We start from the raw sequence: 16,713 nt of genomic DNA, 5'->3' as shown, positions 1-16,713 counted from the left end.
ACACTTTGCATCCTTAGATTTTTTTAATAAGATGTGTTTTTGATTGTGTATGAATCGCTCGTATTGGGAGGATTTAGTCAGAAGCATTGCATTTTCCAAGTTATCAAAGGTAAATCAAACATTCAGCCTGGAAAAGATGCTAGGACCAAGTCTTGCGGAAACTATGAGTATTGGTGGAGATGTCACCTCTGAGGGAGCGGTTCCAGAATTTGTGAGTGTGGAGGCTCCAGCTATTGTGATTATGGCGCCGAGGTCTCCTATGTTGAAACCTATATCAGTGTAGGAAGTCCCCAAGCCTAAGAAAGACAAGCAAAAGAAGCCCATGCTAGAGCATGGGTCACTAAGGATGCATGCTACTACCTAGGCTTAGAAGAAGGAAAAACAACTAGCGAAGGATAAGGGGAAGTGGTCGATTTGGAGGCTGAAGAAGGCACAGAGGATATAGATGCCGAGGGGGTGGAGCCTATCTCCAAACTGCCAGATTATATCCCTCTACGTAAGGGAAAAGTGAAGGTCCCTAAGGACCTAGATGCAGGAAAATTCCTCCTCAATACACCCCTATTACCGGAGAGCATCACTTTTGAAGGTCCGTGCTTGGTGCAGATTCCACATTTAAAGATGGAAGACTGGGATTTGGTGGACCACGAGAGGTTCCCCCACCTTGCAACAGAGAACTATATGAAAAGAGTATTTTACAAGGAATCAGGTGTCACCGCGTTGGAGCCTGTGGAGTGGATTCATGGAGTGAACCAATCAGGGTTGCTGAACCTGTTGTGGGTGTCCCACTACCACTGCTCCAACATCAACCATATTGTTATCAAGCAGTTGTTGACCTTGGTACACAACGAATGCTTGTGGCTGGGAACATCGATCCCTATCACTGATATGTTGATCCATTAGATCACGTTGTTGCCACACTCAAGGTTGAATCTGACCAAGGAGTTTGGTGGAAAGACGAGCGAGCGCAACCTCGCAAAGAAAATGAAGGACAAATTCAAGATTGTGAAGAAGCCATGCGAGTACTCTATTACCTCAATCACCGATCCCATGGTAAAAATTGCTACAAAGATCCTTGCTAGCAATGTCATGAGGAAACGCTATGCGAATGTGATTCTGGCGCCAATTATTTCACTAGTTGCGTAGTGCACGGAGGGTGTGCAGTTCAATTGGTCATGCTACCTTAGTAGCAAGTTCCTTGCGAATTGTCGAAAGGCGCAGGATGAGAGTAAAACATTCCACTATTTGTGGTTGTTACTCTCCATTGTGCTGGCCGCTTGGGATCTGTCGGAGGACATTTAGTTTCCTCTTGTAGAGAAGGATTTGCCGGAGGCTACATAGTTTCCATACCTCTGGACAACGAAGGACACTACGTGCATCACAGAAACCAAAGTCTTCTGGGTGTTGATGGAGGCAGGCATCTTCATGGCCATCAACCAGAAACCATGGTTGTCCCTAACGGTATTTGAACAAATTTCAGAGTACACAGAGTTTAAATCTGACTTCCACCACATATACATCAGGGCGCGGAAGGATCTGCGACAAAAATGGTTTGACCTACCTTACCTTGGTACAGATGATGCTATTCAGGAGGTCATCAAGCATTGGCTAATAGATTGGCATACTCCACCTGGTCTAGCCGTGGACACTATTAAAATCGCAGAAAAGAAAAAGAAGGAGGTAGCCGAGCAGAAGGTCTAGCAGTTGGCTGAGAAGCGCAGAAAAGAGGTCCAGGAGAAGGCCCGTGTGGGAGAGGAGTGCGCTGCGAAGGAACAGGCCGAACAAGAAGAGTGTGACTCTGAGCGTAGTGATAAGACTCCTTCTCCCAAACAAAGGAGGAGGAGCAGTCAGAGTAGGGTGGCAGTCAGAGGAACATAGCACTCCCTTCTGGATAAAGAGATAAAGGGATCTTTAGAAGGATGGGCCACGGAAGAAGTCAAAATCGACAAAGCCATCGCTGGATCTGATCACACTGATAGAAGGTGACCTTGAAGAGATCGGAGAAAAGGTGCATGATACCATGGTGGAACTGCTGCAACAATTCGAACAACAACAACAAAAGGTGCTAAGTATCATCTAGAAGGATCTTCGGGAGCTGCAGATTCAGATGAGTAGTATTGACATGAGCGTAGGGAAAGCAAGTACTCCACAAACAAGCTTGACACCTGGAACCTCAGGTAGCAGAGATGTTCCAATCGCTGGATCTCTAGGCAGTCGCACTACTAGATGGATCCTTGAGCATAGAGGCAGAAAATGACAAGGTCATTATATGTTCTCTAAAGAACATCGGCCTCAACCTGGCCATATTACCCAATGAGTTCCTTCACACGCTATAGGCAGGGGTGACAACAAAGCTTAGAGCTTGGGAGCAGCACGCACTAATCCTAGTCAATGAATATAGGGTAAACAATGAGCACTTGTTCACCAAAAGGATAGAGGCATTGCAGGCAAAGGAGAAAATTTAGGCGCAGAGCACCTAGCTCGCAACTGTAGTGGCAGAGGCATGCAGGATGGTCCCAAAATTACATATCCCAGAGGAAGCACCATTGGAGGCAAAGATTAGAGAACTTGATGCGGGCGTGCACGATGCCAAGGTAGAAGTGGCTAGAATCTAGTTTGAGCTAAACATGAAGATAAAAGAATTGGAGCTCCAGCCGCAACCTTCAACCCCGCTAGAGGTAAGGGAACAATGAAAAGCCACTGTTAGGGATGGAGTTGCTATGGTGGATGCCACAGTGATGGAATGCACCATGCTATTTGAGTAGGCCATGGAAGTAGTCACAACCCTGTAGGGAGATCCCACCCTACAAGTCTTGAATACAGAGGTTCGCGAGCTCCAACAACAATATGATGAAGTGAGGGCAACAACGCACACCGTTGCTACAACACAACCCCTTACCAAGTTGCAAGAGGCTAAGTAGCCGCTTACATAGGTGGAAGTAGTGGAAAAGAAAGATGTCATCCTTAAGGCTAGATTCAAGCCTTGGTTGGATGAGGCCTATATCGTCTCCACCAATATTTAGGAAAAATTGGCAAACTTGCAGAGTATGCATCAGAAGATGAAGTAGGAGAGTGTAGGACTAGCCACAGAGAAGCTAGTAGAACATATCAAGCAGGCAGCCACGTAGAGCACAGCTAAAGTAGAGGTTGGACAAGTGGAGTTGGGGGATCTTTGCAGCAAGATCTCCACGCTAGCCGAGTGACTCGAAGGCAAGTCACAATGTTTGTGTTGGTGGCCTATTGAGATGGGATCCCTTGGGTCAATTTTGGGGCAAAAAGCCCAAGTTTTGATATATAGAATGTAAAATCTCCTCAAATTGCGATCGGGGAGTGCATAGATAGTAAATGAGTCAAAAATGGTTTTACCCTTCCTTTATGTAAGTTGAGTTGTCATTTGAAGATCTACCCATGGTCCGCAGACCATGGGATTGTATAAATAGATGTGTCTTAGGGATGTCTAGAAAAAAGAAGAAGGAAGTAGTCTATGGAATGAGTCTAAAGGGTTAGCGCAGGACAGTAAGAAGGAAGGCTCTACAACTATGTGCGCAGGGAAGTCTTGAGCTTGTAAGTTGAACTGATTATCAATAAAGAAGATTATTACTGAAATTCTTGTGTTTAACCATTTACTTCGGTTATCTATGAATGTGCTTTATGATGTGATAAATAATGCTAGTATGAAATAATGATGTATTGATGCATTACTTTACATGGTTTATATTGTTATATGAACACAATTGACATTAAGTGTTTCCGCGAAGATTGTATTATTGCATGTTAAAGTTATCTAACACTTAAGCAGGTCTGAATAATTCTTGGGTTAAGAATAGTCTTGGATGCATGTAAGTGGTTGATTAGCTCGTTCAAGGTCTGGAAAATCTGGTCGTAGACTTTCATGGAGGTCTAGAGGCTGATTCAAGGAAGTTATATCGATACGACTTGAAGGCTTATCAATCTGCATGAAGGCAGATTTAGGGCATAAAATGAAATCACACTGATCTCTGTGTGTGGAAACTTGGTTCTAGCATCCCCTCACACTTTTTCGGTGAGACTTTAGTTCGCGCTCTGTGGATTGATGCCAAAAGGGCTAGTAGTGTAGGGATTTGTTTGGTGCAGCTAACTCTGAACCTGGGTCACGACCCACTAAGCCAACAGCATGTAAATGAAGATAGTAAAGAGTAATGTATTTCTCCACAACTTGAAGAGCACACATGTACTCTTGAATACAAATCATAAAAAGGCTATCGAGAATATCTCATCTTGTATGGTAAAATAGTTATCATATTTTTCCATTTCATTTAGAGTTCAAGTCAAGTCTCATAATCAATAACTTGGATGATAGAGAAAAATCACAGCGAGATGTAGAAAGTAGTGCCCTTAAATTGATCGAGCATGTGTGAAGAGAGCCTAATCTATCATGCTCGAGCATATGGTCCATTGTAAACAGATTGTTCTACAGGTATTTTTCCACACCAAGTTTAGGACCCAAGTATTTTTCTGACATGGAATCAAGCATCAATAGATGTGAAATTCTGGACATTTACCTATATACTCTTATCAATATCAGTGAGAAACTAGAATGCATGCAATCAAATTTTGTGTATCTTAAAATTTTTCATATCAAAGAAGCACTTTGATCTGGAAGTTATTTGCCAAAAAACATTCAAGATCATCCAAACTAATAAATGGGCATGATGAAGATACTTTGTGGAGTCTCTAGTGCTTTTCCTTCCTAGTTTTTCCAACTCAATATTAGATTAGGATGCCTTTCATTCTCAATTTATTCTTGTTTTAGGTTATATTATTTTAAATAAAATTAGGATGTTGTGCCAAGATCCAATTAGTTTGAATCTTGAGATGAATCAAAATAACTTTAAAAGAGAATCCTTCTTTCACACTCGTAAGGAATTTCCATGGATGCAGTTAAGTCTCAAGAGTGTTTGGAAAGGAGTAAAATATGGCATCTAATCCATATTTCCATTATGGTTTTTCTATTGTTTTAATCTATAACTGAACTGTTGAATAATAATAATAATAATAATAATAATGGTTGTAAAAGGGTGTCTTTGCAATCATTTGGGCTTGGATCAACTAGAGCTAAGGTTTGCAGGCACTAGGAGTTTTAGTGTTATTTTTCTATTGGGATGAAGTTGGTTGGTGGTTGTTGAAGAATTTACAAGCCTCATCCTCAAATTTAACATAAAAATACTTTTCTTAGGAATCATTCACCATCAAATTTCATCATCTATCATATTTGTCAACACTTCATTTTCTTATATTCAACTTCCTTCAAGGGTTTATAATTTTTTCTTGCTTAATATGCTCTAGGTAGTTTCTCTTTCCTAGATGGCCATTATTTGGACAATATCATGTTACATGAAGATACATTCCAAGATTATTGTTTGGCTCTTGTTGTTCCATCCCATCAAGCCCTTGAAAGTTGGGTTTAGAAAGTAGGAATTGTTTACAAGGATTTTGTTGTCCTGTGTCAGAAGAGTGAAGTAATTAAAGAAGTTCAGAGCTCCATTTCACATGTGTGTTATGGTGTCCACCACTTTTGAGTATGTACTAGAGACATTTTATCGTGTAAAAAAGAACTACAGTAGGATGAATCAACAAATGCCTCTTCTTTATGTAAAATTATATACTTATCATGTTTGGAGATCCTCACTTCCTTGTCGAACTGAAGTCCAATGCAAAGAAATGTATCATTGTACTATTTGTTGGTTATATTCAATAAGTAGAAGACATTATGAAATGTCAACTATAAGTAATATATGGAGGATTTTCAGTTTTGGTCTTCACGAATCTCGTTAAAACTTCCTTATAACATTTTGGAGACAGGTGGTGCAATGTTATTGATTCTTCATTGAAGTTGGATGAATGGACAGAAGAGGAGGACAACAAGTTGAAAGAGGAAGCTTCTCTCCATGGATATTGTTGGGCCAAGGTTGCTTTGTTTGTGCCTCCTCGAACTTATAATCAATGCAGGCAGTATGTATATTTATCCTTCCCTTTGGAATGTCATATTGTGCTTAATTTGTTAGGGTCTTTAGAAACATTCCAACTATTGTTCGTGAGAGAAGAAAGTATGACTAACGACCTTATATAGTTTTACTCAACTAAAATCTTTGTTTAAGACTAGATAGTTGTATTCAACTAAAATATTTATTTCAGACTATGTTGTGTCTTGTGCATCTCTGTGGGACCTATATTCATAATGTTAACTCCATGTCTCTCATAATTGCAGGAGGTGGACGGTTTTACATCCACAAGAACTGGTTGTAGCTAAAAAGGCTAGAAAAATATAGAAAGAAGCTTTGATATCCAATTTTATTGTCCGAAAGAAGGAGAAGCCTACAATTGGTCTGAGTGATTTTGTTCTAGAACAGCAGGGAGATCATGTTCTGACACAAATGGAGATAAGGGGGAAGAACCATGGTATGCATTTCATATTATTACCTGTTAGTTCATCATGGATAATTGAATGCTTTTGATTAGGGTATTCAAATGGTTCCATGGTTTGTCATGCTTGAAAAGTTGTAATTGGACTCAAAATCAATTTATGAACCAGTTTACTAGGAAATACATAAAGTAATGATTATATATATAAACTAATTGAATTGGCTAGTTCTGTGTTGAAAGAGAACTAGCAGGTTTGATATGGAACCGGTGATTGAACCAGTTCAAGGGCCAGACCATCCCCTTTTAGGGTCAAACTTGCTAAATTTTCTAGTTCTAGTTTTGGTTCTAGTTTGGTTGGTTTTGAAAACCCTTGTCCTTTGACTATAGTTGAAATTGACATTTTCCAATAATTGTCTTACATTATTTATGTTTGGATTATGTTTCCCTTGTTGGTCAATGGTCTTGGTGTTCAGAAGAGAGGTTAGCCTTCATGTGCAAATGATAAGAATAGAGAGCCCAAGTATTGCAATAGTTTATCTGAGCGTATTCTCCAAAGTGTAATTTGACTTGTTTATCTTATGTTGCAATTCAATTATTTTCTTTGTCCATCGGAGTTAAGAAAAGGAAGAGAATTTGCCAAATAAGTAGGCAGGAGGATTACTAGAAGTCTAGGTGAGTATGTAGTTATTGGTAGACTTGAAAGCGTTGAGATCATTACATGTTAAGAAAACTTATTGTAACCATGTTATGCACTTAACTTTCTAGTGAGGAACCCACTACTGAGGTCACAACAAGGAGAAAATCTTTGTTTTAAGCTATGTTGTGCCTTGTGCATCTCTGTGGGACCTATATTCATAATTTTAACTCCTTGTCTCCCATAATTGCATGAGGTCGATGGGTTTACATCCATGAGAATTGGATGTCACTTAAAAGGATAGAAAATATGGAAATCAACTCTGATATCCAATTTTGTTGGTTGAAATAAGTAAAGGCCTACAACTGCTCTTAGTGATTTTGTTCCAGAACAAGAGGGAGGGTCATTATCTGACGAAAATGGAGATAAGGGGGAAGAGCCATGGTATGCATTTCATATTATTTCCCGTTAGTTCATCATGGACAATTGAATTCTTTTGATTACAATATTCAAATTGTTCAATGGTTTACCATGCTTGAAAAGTTTGAATTGGCATCAGAATCAATCTATGAACCATTTTACTAGAAACTACATGAAATATTGATTATATATATAAACCAGATGAATTTCCTTGTTGGATTGGTTTTGTATTGAACCAACTAGTTTGATATGGAACCAACCACTAAACTAGTTCAAGGGCTAGACCATCCTCTTTTAGGGTCAAACTGGATGAATTGGCTGGTTCTAGTTCTTGTTCTTGTTTGGTTGGTTTTGAAAACCCCTGTCCTTTGGAATATATTTTATCATTTTACAGAATTCTCTTAGACTTTTTACATTAGATTCCGAGAACTTTGAGTTGAGTTGAAATTGACATTTTCCAATAATTAAGTCTTACAATATTTATGTTTGGATTATTTTTCCCTTGTTGGTTAGTGGTCTTAGTTTTTAGAACAGAGGGCGGCCTTCACATGAAAATGATAAGAATAGAAAGGCCAGGTAATACTATTTATTGCAATAGTTTATTTGAGTTTGTTCATCAAAGTGTAATTTTACTTGTTTACCTTATGTTGAAATTCAATTATTTTCTTTGTCAATTAGAGTTACGAAAAGAAATAATACTTTACATACAAGTAGGCGGGACGATTAATAGAAGTCTAGGTGATTATGTAGTTATTGGTAGACTTGAGAGTGTTGAGATCATTTAATTTTAAGAAAACTTACGATAACCATGTAATGTGTGTAAATCCGTAGTGAAGAACCCACTACAGTGACCACATGGAGCAGAAAAGACGGTAAGGAGAAAGAGGATCAAATCAGTAGTTGCCCCTAAAGAGTGCAACTTGGACATAGATGATAGAAGGATAAATGAGTTTGGGACATTGGATTCTCTTAGAGATCAGTCTTATGGACTTACAAGTGCAAATAATAGCAGTAACAATTTTCAATTAGTTTTTGGGGTCGCAAGACAAATTCAAGAGATATTATCAGTTCTAGATGATGATGGGGATGTTCCTTTTATTTGTAATTCATGAGACAATAAGGTGAAGGGTGAGTGTTTGAAATTACATGACAAAGCCAGACTTGTTAACCATAAAATGGGTCATCCCAAAATATTGCAATAGAGTGTTCCAAGAAATAAAGGTTAGGAGTACTGTGAAGGAAGCACAGGAGGCTGACTGGATGAAGAAAGATGCCTATAAGGAATTTTATAGGATGGAAAAGCTTGATCCAAATCAACATAAAAAAATGATGGGGCTTACAAGGTATATTTTCATGTAATTCAATTCATTTTTCGTTTATTTTAATTTCAATTGTATAACATGTATATCATCATCAAATATTAACTCCGCCATATAAAATCCTTGACTCTTTCAAATGATTTGACAATGTCATCAAATATTAAGTTGCATAAATTTTGATTATGATGGATTGGTCATGAGGCTAACATTTCTATCTAGTTTGCAACAAAGTGAATAGAAAGTGGTGGTACAGAGACCTACAAAAATAGATAATGTAGTTAAGCACCATGATTTTCTGATGTATGAGAGTGAGAGTATTTCATATAGAGATGTTGTAGCAAAGATGAAAGATTGGAAATAAGTGGTTGAGGAAAACAAGCCACGACCACTACTCAAGACACAATCAACTAGGTGTATGAATTGTGGAACTTGCTTTTGTCATCAAGTTAAAGTCTAAACATCGTTTATTTTCCCCTAATTATTTATTAAAATAGCTACTGAAACATAATGTAGCTATACAATTCAAGCTTCATATGTTATAACTTATATTCATTGTTTGATTGTCTTCCTTGTTGTATACTGCAAAGCTTCTTAGTTACATTCCTTGTTCTTGTATATTTTTTGTTTTTCTATATCGTACACTTGTTTGTATTTTGAATGTGTGCAGCTTTTTCCTCCATGTAGGATAATAGTGGATGTACTCTTGGGAACAAAATACCTCAATGGAATGAATTAATGCACCAAGGGCATTAGAGAGAAGCATTGGACCAACTGGTACAAATAAATAATTTTCTAGAATTCACTTGACATGTATGCCCTACCCCTTGTCAAGGTTTATGCGTAGTAGGAATAACTAAAAATCCATTATCCATTAAAAGTGTCCAATGTGCCATCATTGATAAAGATTTCGAAGAAGGTTAGATGGTTCTACGTCTACCTAAGAAGAGGACATGGTATGTGTCTTTCCTTTATAATTCTTAATGTCATTCTTATGATGTTTATGATTTTGAAAATAATCTGTCTATTTTCTATGATGTGGTGAACTAGATCTTGATATGGATGGATCATTGGGTCATGCAAGGAAACTTTTAGGGACTAATATTCGCAGGTGGGCTAACTTTCTATGCTTTTTCCAAGAAAGAGATTCGCCAATTTCTATTTTTTCTAAAAATAATTTGCCCAAATTCTATAGTATAAAAAAATATTACCCTAAGGATCACCAAAATCATATAGAGGCTACATATAAAATAATAATAAATTTGAATATTTATATAAATATATCACCAAATATTTTATACTTTGCATATTGGGACTAGTAAGATTCGCCAAATTTTCTAAACTTTAAGAAAAAAGTCCATCCTTAAAATTATCCCTAATTGGGTGTAGGAAGAAATTTGTTATAGTGGGCACTGGGCCAACTAGTTTGGCTATTGCTGATCAACTTAATAAATATCATGGGAACTCTATCACTGTTTATGAACATGTTGATCGAATTAGAGGTCTGACGATGTATGGAGTTCCTAATATGAAAAACAAACTTGATGTTATCCAATGACGTGTTGATCTGATGGTAGAGGAAGGTGTTAATTTTGTTATGAATGCAAATGTTGGAGTTGACTCTCTTTTCTCTGTGGAGAAGCTTCACACTCAAAATATATATATATATATATATATATATATATATATATATATATATATATTGCAGGGATCTTCCTATTCCTGACCGTGAATTAATGGGAATACATTTTGCTATGGAGTTCCTTCATTCAAATACCAAGAGTTTGTTGGACAATGGATTTCAAGATGGAAAGTTTATTTCTGCAAAAGGGAAAGGGTGGTTGTCATTAGAGGAGGAGACAATGGAAATAATTGTATATCAAAAACCATAAGACATGGATCTAGCAATGTTGTGAATTTGGAGCTCCTTCCACAACACCCCAATTCTCGTGCTCGTGGGAATATTTTTCCTTAGGCTTGTATTTATTCATATTCATCTAAATAAAAATTGGCTATCTATTATTTTCTAGCATGTTGCATCCTACTACAATTCCTTTATTATGGGTCTTTGTTCACTTTTTGGTAGTCGCCTAAGGTTTTCCTAGTAGATTATGGCCACTAGGAAGTTATTACTAAGTTTGGTAAAGATCCCAAGTCATATGAAGTGTTGAAAAAAAGGTTTATAGATGACGACAATGGAAATGATCAAGGGCTTGAATTGATCAAGGTCAAATGGGAAAATGATGAGTGGAAAGTTCTAGTTGAAAGAGATGGAGGGCACAAAGGAAATTATAGAAGGAAAACTTGTTTTCTTAGCAATGGGATTTCTTGGACTAGAACAGGTAAGTTATATTTTTTTAAGCATCAAAGCTGCTGCTAAGGTGATATAAAACTTTAAAGTTTTATTAATAAGCACAATGTAATGATTCAAGTCCAATATGAATTTAGTTGACAACATTCATTGTTGGACTATGTTTTCTTCTTTGGAAAATTGAGTAATTTAGTGATATTGTAGCATTCCCAATCCATAACATTGAATACACATGTTTTCAACATTTATAATATGTGTCTAAAAGATACTAGACATAAACACCATATTTTCTAGAATTTCTCCATTTACCTCCTCACTCTAATTCTATTTTTTATTTGGTTTGATAGATTATTGCAGATAAGCTTGATATGGAAAGGGATAACAAGTCAAATTTCAAAGCCAACTTTGGTGATTTTGCAACAAGTTTTGATGGTGTTTTTGTTGTTAGTGATTATAGATGTGGATAATCACTAATTGTTTGGGTCATTGTTGAAGCAAGACTAGTAGTTGCTGAACTAGATTTAAATAGGAATGCAACAAATTACAGATATAACCATAAACACATAGATGTAGCGGAAATAATACTTCATTTCATTACTGTAAAATACTGAAATATGCTTACAAACAGAAATGGAAATAAACCAGCTAGGGCGATGGTAGCTTATCTCTGAGAAGAGATGTGGCAGCTACATGCCTCTGAACTGTGTTACAATGAGGCTCGAAGGCCTATTTATTGTTGAGAAACAATGGAAAACCCTAAATATCCAAAAACCTAACCCTAGAAGATGAAAGACCAAACTATGGGCCCCGTTTCGGGTAAATTGGTACATCAACTTCCCGAGGTCGTAACTTTGGCATACGATCTCCATTTGACGTGCACACTAGCTTGTTAGAAAGATCTATCCGAGGACTATAACTTTTGGAAGACCAACATCGGTCTATGACCCATGTTGCTCTAGTTTTCCCAAAAAAAAAATTTTAGGGCCTCAAAATGGCTACGGAAGTTTAGGACCAGAAAAACTTCTAAAAATAGTAAATTGTGCTACAATTAAGGAAACTAAAAACCTGAAAGAGACAGTTGTGTGGGTCCAAGTGGGATAGGTGGGTGGCCACCAACATCCACTTGGATCATTCCTCCCCCCTTAGGAAGCAATGTTCCCCATTGCTTTGATTCCCTCCATGAGATGAGGAAACTGCTATTGAACTTGGTCCCTGGTGAGTTGTTCTGCAATCGCTGATGTGTCTAGTAATGGTGGGAAGCATGGTTGAGGGAGGTCCACATTGAACACTCAGTGCAAGCGAAGGAATGGGGAAATGTTGTGTGTAAACTTGTGTGGTGTCCTATGTTGATCATGTCACTTTTCAGAAGGGAGTAGTGATATATCGCCCCATTAGGTAGAGGTGATGTGGGAGTTAGATTGAATGAATGCTTGACCTGACAGTGTAATGGTACCCATGTGGGTCAGGAGAATATGTTCATGTGTTCTTTCATGACGGTATCCATCTGTTGTTGCTGCTGCATGGAGGGAGCCTTTGCGGGGGTCATGGATGTGGCGATGATCTTCCCCCTACTTTAGGAGTGAACCAGACAGAAAATGATTTCCTAGTCTGGGAGATCAACTTGCTTCATTTCTTAGCAGAGATCAAAGAAGTGGCAGTAGGTGGGGCTACCTCTGGTATCATGTATAATGAATTACCCAAAGAAATAATAACAGTGTGAGGCCTTGACTCATCCACAACATGTCGCCTCCACAAGTATGGTTGGCCTAATAATACATCACACAATATGGTATCTGTGAAGGGCTTGATGCTATAGGGAAGGAAGCACTGCTGGCGAACTCAGAGATCTCATCCTTGGTGAAGCCACCTGATACTGTATAGATGTGGGTGTGGTGTAGTTGATAGCCCCAACCGCTTCACGACCTCTACTAAAATGAGGTTCTTTTGGCTTCCACTATCCACAATGAATTTCAGTGGCGAACCCTTCACCCACATTTGTGAGTGGAAAAAATGCTCTACCTCCTCTGGATCTTCGAGCTCATTCTTCTGGATCTTGGCAGTGGCAATAGTATCGCTGGGCTCCACGTTAATGATCTGTTTCCCTTTTCCATTCCCCTTGTTAGGTTCTGACTCAGGGTTGGAACATGCATCTGATTCTGAAGCCTTCAACTCAGCGACCAGTGACTGCTTGGTCCGACACTCACTTGTGTTGTGAGTGGGGATCTTATGGAACTCACACCACCTTCCTGTGTCCTTCTTCAACTTTATGGTGTTGTTATTTTCTTGTAGCTTTGACAAGTTGTCTCAGGTTGCCCCATCTTAGCTTTGTCCTTGGTTTTACAATTTGGGGAACCCTTTCCCTTGCTTTGGATTCACAGACCCAAAGTCAAGCTTCTTCTGTTTAAACTTTTTCTCAATCTTGACAGTGTATTGGTACGTCGTGCCGAGCGAAGAGATGTCCAGGAACTCCATCTCTTCTTAGATGTACCTGTGTAGGCAGCTGTGGTATTTGAGTACCAAATGTAGCTCAGAATGCTTGATACCCAACTGTGTGCGAAGGGTATGAAAAATGTTTGTGAACTCCGGAACATCTTGGTCTCTTCCCTGCCGCAGTGTGGTCCACTTTATGTATTTGTCCTCATAGCTTTTGACAAGGTAATACTACTCCTTGATGGTGTCCTAGAATGAATTCCAAGTGGGTGCAGCTCAACAGAGTCAGCTCGTACTTTCATGCTTCTGCTCACAGTAGGTTTCACACCAGTCCTTGACTTGGGGGGCTGCTTTGAGAAGAGCAAAAATAATATTTTCTCAACTGGAAAAATCATGAACAGAAAAATAACCCTCTAACAGATTTAACCATTTATCTACGGAATTTGCGTTTATTTGACCCTCGAATATGGGGATTTCAAAATTAACTTGTACCTTAAATGGTGTGGTGTTTCCAAAGTAGATGTTGGAAGCCGATGTGTCACCTCTGGGTAGCCGTTGAAGGATTTGGGAAAAACTTTCCATCATCACGTTCCTTTGTTGCTCGAGGGCTTCTTCAAGCAAGATTTTGATAGGATCTCCTTCTCCCTCATCTTTCTTTTCATCCACCATGGGAGGCCATTAGGATTTGTGAGGTTGGTCTTGCAAAGGTTCGACCAGTTCAAGCCCTAACTCCTTATATCCCGACCTTGTTGGGGACATGCAAAGAAAAATTGAGAAAAAGAAGACCGCTCTGATACCACTGATCTGGATTTAAAAAAGAATGCAACAAATTACAAATATAACCATAAACACAGAGATGCAGTACAAATAATACTTCATTTCATTACTGTAAAATACTAAAATATGCTTACAAATTGAAATGGAAATAAACCAACTAGGATGATGGTAGCTTATCTCTAAGAAGAGATGTGGCAGCTACATGCCTCTGAACTGTGTTACAATGAGGCTCAAAGGCCTATTTATTGTTTAGAAACAGCGAAAAACCCTAAAGATCCAAAAACCTAACCCTAGAAGATGAAATGCCAAACTGTGGGCCCTGTTTCATGTAAATTGATACATCACCTTCCCGGAGTCGTAACTTTGGCATACGATATACGTTTGACACGCACACTAGCTCGTTAGAAAGATCTATCTGAGATTTATAACTTTGGGAAGAATAGCATCGAACAACAACCAATGTAGCTCCTAGTTTTCCCAAAAAACATCGTTTAGGGCCTCAAAACGGCTCCGAAAGTTCACGACCTGAAAAACTACTAAAAATAGTAAATTATGCTACAATTAAGGAAACTAATAAAATGAAAGGGACAGTTGTGGGGGTCCAAGTGGGATAGATGGGTGGCCACCAACATGCACCTAGATCAGTTGCCCAGATAAATAAATTTTTGATGAAGGAAGAAAAGTTGATCAAAAATTGTGAAGATAGAGTGGAGGACAAGGATAAACACCCAATGTTCACTTTAAAACATAAGTCCCCCATGGGAAATTTGTTGTAGAAATTCATAATCCCAGGAAAAATGGAAACAACATGCCAAACATGCCACTCACATGCCTTGTTATTGAAGTTGTGAAAGGAATCAAAGGTCGAGTGTTTTCCTTTGAGTGTATAACATTGATATTCATTAATACTAACAAGGAGGGTCTTTTGGAAGCATTAACTGCTTGGTCCAAGGCATTTTTTTATGAAAAGAGGGTATATACGATACATTTCAGTACCAATGGACATTTCATCATTTGCATTTATATCCCATTTTTTTCCTATGTACGTTGGCTATCATGTTGATGTTTGAAATCCATAATTATTCCCTTGGAGAAGTCCAAATGCGGTTGACTAGTCCTTTTTCTTGACATGGCACCTGAATTTTCTCTTAGGATTTTGCATGGTGATAGTTGTTTAGTGGTTTAGAAGGAGAAATGAATCTTTGAGTGTATGGAGGTAGTTGACAGGAGAAATTTAGAAAAATTGTTTAAACAATGGATAACTTCTCTCTTTGAATGAGAGATCCAAGAAGGACTCAGGATACATGAATGTCATAACTCCCGATCCAACAACCATTATGAAGGTTTGATTTTTTTCTAATTTTTTATCTGTTTTTTTCTAGTATATTATTTCATCTATTTTTTTATTAACTTTCTTGAAATAAGATACAGGGATGATGATCCGGATCTTGGGGGGAGGCCCCCAAGATCTAAGAGATTGAAACGGATCTTGGGAGGAGAGACCCCCTAGATATGAAAACTTGCATTGCCAGAAGAAAAATAGGAGAATTCCCAATAAGCAAAACCACAAAGAAACTTTTATTTAAAATTGTAATGAAAATAAACCAGTTAGGGCAATGGTAGCTTATCTCTGGGAAGAGATGTGGTCGCTACATGCCTCTGAACTGTAAAGGCTACATTGTGGCCGACAATCTGTCCTTTTACAAAATGTGACTTGTTACTTATAGTATTTTTCAGTTACAATACCACGGGTCAATTCCATGGGTGAATGAATACCATGGGTGGATTTTACAATACCATGGGCGGATGCCATTTACAATACCATGGGTAAATTCCATGGGTCGATGAATAATATGGGTGGATGAGTACCATGGGTGGATTTTACATTCGGATCAGATGAGCATGCATGCATTGCAATATTGTTGTCTTTGGATTCCTTGATTGAAAAATCAGCAGATAGATTTGTATAAGATGTTGCTTCTTTATTTGCTATGGGGCTTAAAGAGAAGGAAAATTTGCAAAGAGCACACCTTCGTAGTATGAAATTAGCTTGCCCGAACTCAAAGATTTTGATATGGGTAAATATTGTGGTCTATCTCTAATGGTTCAAAAGTTTCAAATTATAAATGATCTTATAGCTTTAAATATATATTTTTTAAATGAAATATTCCCATCAGGAAATTTCTTTTGAAGATTGTATTAATTGAATTAATTGCTTTCTATTTTTCAAATAAATGATGCCTTTGGTGGAGCCATTGATACAACTTGCTAAAAGTGGCACTTCTAAACCTGCACAAAGGCTAGAGGGAATGTATGCTCTACTTCTTGTAGCAAAGATTTCAGTTGTGGATACAAAATCTAGTTGGTGTCATATTTCTCGTATAAGGCCTTTCCTTTCTATTTATAAAATGGAGAAACATATAGTC

At 38.1% G+C, this 16,713-nt stretch overlaps 1 pseudogene; it reads left to right on the top strand.

The window, feature by feature from the left end:
* The first annotated feature begins 618 nt into the window (after positions 1–618).
* LOC149219392 (glutamate synthase [NADH], amyloplastic-like) lies at positions 619–15,063 on the top strand (annotated as a pseudogene).
* The last annotated feature ends 1,650 nt before the right edge of the window (positions 15,064–16,713 follow it).

Source organism: Pinus tabuliformis, chromosome Q (genome assembly GCF_031772625.1).
Source record: "Pinus tabuliformis cultivar Carrire ecotype Pingquan chromosome Q, CPIR1, whole genome shotgun sequence".
Taxonomy (NCBI): Eukaryota; Viridiplantae; Streptophyta; class Pinopsida; order Pinales; family Pinaceae; genus Pinus; species Pinus tabuliformis.
The sequence above is the reverse complement of the archived record's forward strand: the minus strand, read 5'-3'. Positions and strand labels throughout refer to the sequence as shown.